Raw genomic sequence first — 6,107 nt, forward strand, 5'->3', positions numbered from 1 at the left:
CGCCTCTGGGTCCATTTGTGGGTACAGGGTGGGGAGGGGGGAGGCGTCTGCGGCTTTGGAGGCCCTCCACCCACTCTGGAGCACTTGCAGAGGTATGTGGGGGCTGGGGGGAGAACCGCAGGCCCTGGCACTTCAGCCATTTGGGGGTTCGGCACCTTGGCAATCTCCAGATCCAAAAAGGGGCTGTTTGGAAGTACAGGTGATCCTCAACTTACGACCAGAATGGAGCTCCAGATTTCCTTTACTAAATGAGACGGTTGTTAAGTGAGCTTTGTCCCATTTTGCGACTGTATATGGCGCAGTTGTTAAGTGAATTGTGCAAGAATGAGAGGAGTGACTTCTGAGTAGCTGCTTGCCTACAGACGGAATCTTGCCGGACTAAAGCATTCAGCTGCAATAACTTAGTAGATATATATGTATATTTAGTGAACTGTTTGAAGGTACAACGGCACTGGGGAAAAGGGACTGATGACCGTTTTTTCGCTTTAACGACCAACTGACTCATACGTACAACAGTTGCAGTGTCCCAGGGTTACGCGATCCCCTTCTGCGACCTTCTAACGAGCAAACTCAACGAGGGAAGCCGGATCCACTTAACAACGTAACAACTGCAGCAATTCACTGCAGGAAGGAAAGGTCATAAAAACGGGGTCAAACGGGCACTCTGTGTCTCACTTAACAACACAAATTCTGGCTCAGCCATGGTCGTAAGTCGAGGACTGCCTGTATTCCCCAGCCAGGTAGCCAGGTTGGGTCTGGGGAAGTGGATATTTGCTCGGGAGCTCCCAAACCGATCACTTCCCGGAGTGCGTCAATGAAAGGCTGGGTAAAAAACAAATAAGAATTAAATTAATTGAAGGGAACTCCTCGGCCGTCAGCCAGAAAATTCTCTCCTACAAAGCATTTCAGTCGCAGCTGCTTCGCTCTGTAGACCGGCCAGGTTTCCCGCTGCGCCACTGTAGCCGTTTCCCGGAATAGGGTTGAAATCTACGGCTTCTGGATCGCCGGTTTAGCTCGGCGCCTGTCCCAGAGGATCTCGGCTCTGAATCCGGAATCGTTTTCGGTCCGGCTGAGACGCTCGTCCGGAGGGGGTGCGGTTGTGCTGCGGACGGCCGTTGCCTCTGCCAAGAAAGCATTCCGGCATCTTCCATCCAAAAGGGGAATGCAGTTTTAAAAATACTCTGGAATCGCCCGGGAAGGTGGGGGGGTCATTTTTGAAAGGGAATCTCAGAGCTAGAATTGCTCTAGAACCCCTTTTACAGGGATCTAGGCCAGGGAGGGGGTTCTGTGCTGGCGTTACTGCCTTTAAATAGATCAGTGTTCTCAACCTTGGCAACTTGAAGATGTCCGGACTTCAACTCCCAGAATTCCCCAGCCAGCGAATGCTGGCTGGGGGATTCTGGGAGTTGAAGTCCGGACATCTTCAAGTTGCCAAGGTTGAGAAACACTGTCCTAACCACTGCTGGGGAATTCTGGGAGTTGAAGTCCGGACATCTTCAAGTTGCCAAGGTTGAGAAACACTGTCCTAACCACTGCTGGGGAATTCTGGGAGTTGAAGTCCGGACATCTTCAAGTTGCCAAGGTTGAGAAACACTGAAATAGAACATTAAAAATGTTTCCCCCCCAAAAAAAAGTGCCATGGCAAACGGGGAACTGGTTAGGGGGCTGGCCCTATCGGTGACCCCATCACCATTTCCAGTACTGCTTCGCCCGAACCGTTAGCAACCTCACCTCTGATCTCGGCCGACTTCAGCAGCCGTAAATAACTAGATTATTTACGGGGGGAAAGAGGCAGCCCAAAATACGTTTCCCCTGTGGGGGAGAATTGGATGTTGTAGGGAATGGGCAGTTTAAAACATAATCTTACCCGTCCTTTTTTGAGGGGTCCTTGGGGGCCCTCCGCTTGGTGGTTTTCTTGCAGACGTCTCATTACCAAACTAGGTAACAGCATCAGTGAGAAGAGAATGGGTTTGCACTGATGACGTTCCCTAGTTTGGTAATGAAAGGTCTGCAAGAAAACCAAGCTCCGAGAATACCAAGGATCTCAAGAGTCTTCCTCCTCTTCTTTGCAAACCCCTCTCCCTCCTAGGATGATGGATGATGTTCCCTAGTTGGGTCATGAAACATCTGCAAGGAAACCCACCAAGCTCGGAGCACCCAGGAGCCCACAGTCTCCTTCACCTCCTCCTCTCCACAGACCCCACTCCCCCTTAGCACTGATCATGTTACCCAGTGGGCTCATGAAACGTCTGCAAGAAAACCACCAAGCTCAGAGACCACCAAGGACCCCACAGTCTTCCTCCTCCTCTACCCAAACCCTCCCTCCTTCTAGAGCTGATGATGTGACCTAGATGGGCCATGAAAGGTTGGGGCTTCAAGAAAACCAACCAGCCCAGAGAGCCCAAGGACCCCTCCTTCCTACCCTCAGCCACAAAATGTCCCATTTTGCGACTGTATATGGCGCAGTTGTTAAGTGAATTGTGCAAGAATGAGAGGAGTGACTTCTGAGTAGCTGCTTGCCTACAGACGGAATCTTGCCGGACTAAAGCATTCAGCTCCAATAACTTAGTAGATATGTGTGATCCTTGACTAACATTTAGTGACTGTTTGAAGGTACAACGGCACTGGAAAAAAGGACTGATGACCGTTTTTTGCTTTAACGACCAACTGACTCATACGTACAACAGTTGCAGTGTCCCAGGGTTACGCGATCCCCTTTTGCGGCCTTCTAACGAGCAAACTCAACGGGGGAAGCAGTCCATCTTTTTTCCCCCAAGCACGATTTATATCAGGGCGATGCCAGGATTTTCCCCAGGTCCAAAATTGGAACCATACGCCCCGCTGGGAATAAAAGGGCCAACAAGGGCTCATATTTATGGAAAAAAATCCCATGCCAAGGTAATTTTCTTGGGGGTGGTGGGTGCTTTTAATTTTGCAAAGCCTCTTTGGAACCCCAGAAGGATTGTGCAAAAGTACAAGAAGCTTTTCGTTGCCTTCATCCAATATTTGATGTTTAATGTTTGATGTTTGATGAATTTATAGGCCGCCCAATCCCGAAGGACTCCGGGCGGCTTACAACAATACATTTAAAAAATAAGAAAAGTTAAAAAACACAAAAACATAAGATTTGGAAGTTTTCTCAAAGGAAACAAAACAATTGGGTGGAACGTGACTCCTTGGGCCGAGAGCGACGGGTGTTAGTCATCGTAACAACCAGCAGAATTTTCTCTTCTGGGAAAGAAGGATTAGCAAGAGGCTGGTGGATGTGATCTGCAGGCGGGAATCCCCCTCCAAGGACTCAGGGGAGCTCAAAAGGGGGGAAATTATGTTTTGGAGGAAGAGGGAATTTCATTTATCTGCAGCAAACGGTCTTGGGTTTGCAGAGCAAATAGCCTTCTCTACATTCGCCGTTTTAACTCCAGCCAAAGTTCCTGGACTTCGACTCCCAGAATTGGGTCTGCTCTCCCCCTGATCTGTAGCAGGGAGTGAAGGGTGTTAAAAAACCAGGTCTCCCCTTCCCCAGCCCTGCCCATCGATCTGGCTCCGGCCCTCCCTGACTGCCGAAAGGGTGGCCCTTTTCTGTCCAAGGGAGCCCATGGGGGTCCGAAAACAGGGGTGACCAGATTTTTTGCATCATGTAAAGCAGTGGTCTCCAACGTTGGCAACTTTAAGACCCGTGGACTTTAACTCCCAGAGTTCCTCAGCCAGCAAAGCTGGCTGAGGAACTCTGGGAGTTAAAGTCCACGGGTCTTAAAGTTGCTGGCTGAGGAATTCTGGAGTTGAAGTCCACAGGTCTTAAAGTTGCTGGCTGAGGAATTCTGGAGTTGAAGTCCACAGGTCTTAAAGCTGCCAAGGTTGGAGACCACTGATGTAGCAATAGCAATAGCAGTTAGACTTATATGCCGCTTCATAGGGCTTTCAGCCCTCTCTAAGCGGTTTACAGAGTCAGCATATTGCCCCCAACAACAATCCGGGTCCTCATTTTACCCACCTCGGAAGGATGGAAGCTGAGTCAACCCTGAGCCGGTGAGATTTGAACAGCCGAACTGCAGAACTGCAGTCAGCTGAAGTAGCTGCAGTGCTGCATTTAACCACTGTGCCACCTCGGCTCATGTAAAGCACTGATGATGTTCCCTAGTTGGATCATTAGACGTCTGCAAGAAAAGAGAGCACCAAGGGTCCCCACAGCTCTCCTCCTCCTCCTCTCCCTTCTAGCATGGATAACGTTCCCTAGTTGGGTCATCAAACGCCTGCAAGCACTAATGACCGCCCCCCCCCAGCTCCGTCCAAAACCCTAACCCCCGCTCTCTTCCTAGCACTGATGATGCTCCCTCACTGGTCATGAAACGCCTTGTAAATAGGCAACCAAGTTCCAAGAGCACCAAAGACCCCCACAATTCTCCTCCTCTTCCTCGCTGTAAACCCTTCTAGCACGGATGGCGTTGCTAGGTTTGGTAATGAAACGTCTGCAAGAAAAATATCTCGGTTCCCCTCCAGCTACCTAGGAGCCGAGCTGTTTTTTTGCAATGCGCTCTGCCGGTTCTGCTTTTCCTGCTGAGTCGTCTCCCCTGTGAGGATGGGTCATGGGTGAGCAAGCCCCCCACGCCCCACCCACCCACCCACCCATGGAATCAGAGGGCAGCCCTTCAGCCTGTCTAATTCTCACGGAGGGGTGGAAGGCGGCAGGAGCAGCCTGGAGGTTTTCCCCCACCCGGGCTGGGGGGCTTCTGGTGGCTTCTTCCCCAAAGGCCGAAGAGGAGGAGCAGCCAACAGGGGGCCTGGGAATGCCGGCAGCCCTGGAACTGGGTGCGAAGGAGGCTACGTGCGTCAGGGACACTAGGCAGTATGAGGGTGGCCGCAGCTTTCAAAAGTCACATTAAAGTGATGGGAGCCAATTGAGAGAAGAGTAAGGCTCTTTCTTTTCCTTCCTTCCTTCTTTCTTTTTCTCTTTCTCCTTCCCTCCCTTCCTCTGCTTTTCTTCTTTCCTCTGCCTCCCCTCTCTCCTTTTCTTTCTTTCTTCCTTCCATCTCCCTTCCTTTCTTCCTCCTTCCCTTCCTCTGCTTTTCTTCTTTCCTCTGCCTCCCCTCTCTCCTTTTCTTTCTTTCTTTCCTTCCATCTCCCTTCCTTTCTCCCTCCTTCCCTTCCTCTGCCTCCCTCCCTCCCTTTTTCATTTTCTTTTCCTTTCACTTCTTCCTCCATTCCTTCAGAGGAAGAGAGAGAGAGAGAAAGGAAAGAAAGAAAGAGGCCAAAGTCACCCAGAGCTCTACGTCTCCCAGCTCCTAGTCCAGCCTTACCAAACCAGCACCCCCAATCCCCCCAGTCAGCTGGCAAAACTAGAATTCTCCCGGTGCACTTCTGCTGGCTTCGGCACAAGCCCCCTTTCACTGCCCTCCCGCCCCCCACTCCCCCAGCCCTTTGGGGGTGAGCAGGCGTCGGCCTCCCCGAGGCTGGAGAGTTAGCGGGAGAGGCAGCTCTCTTGCTCCTTGGCCCATCTGAGCTGGGCGACGTCCCAGATTTGAGGCCCGGGAAGGAGGTGACTTTGTGGGAGGGGGAGAAAGACCTCAACCAGGCAGGCTTTAGGATCCCGAGGATGCCTGCCTGTGCTCCGGGCGGTCTGCGATGCACCTGGCTGGGAATTGCAGCAGAGCCAAGAGTGTGAAAGGGAGAGAGGGACTCACACCAGCCGGGTGCGAAAGCTTCGCTCTCTCGTCTCTCTGCAAAAGGCATCTCCTCGCACTCGGCTCTCCTAACGCCCCGCTTCCATTGGTAAGTAGTAGGTGCTTGTCAAATCTTCCTTCTTTGGGGCAGAGGGGCTCCCCCAGTGGGGTGGGGGGTGGCTATACAGGACTCTTTTGGGACCCCTCGCAAACGAAAGGAGGTGAGAGGGAGAGTGCAAAGATGGAAGGGACCTTGGAGGTCTTCTAGGCCAACCCCCTGCTCAAGCAGGAGACCCTAGACCAGTGTTTCTCAACCTTGGCAACTTGAAGATGTCCGGACTTCAACTCCCAGAATTCCCCAGCAGTGGTTAGGACAGTGTTTCTCAACCTTGGCCACTTGAAGATGTCCGGACTTCAACTCCCAGAATTCCCCAGCCAGCATTCGCTGGC

The sequence above is a fragment of the Thamnophis sirtalis genome, unplaced genomic scaffold (genome assembly GCF_051295495.1).
Source record: "Thamnophis sirtalis isolate CommonGarterSnake01/CBP01778 unplaced genomic scaffold, rThaSir2_p1.2 scaffold_13, whole genome shotgun sequence".
Taxonomy (NCBI): Eukaryota; Metazoa; Chordata; class Lepidosauria; order Squamata; family Natricidae; genus Thamnophis; species Thamnophis sirtalis.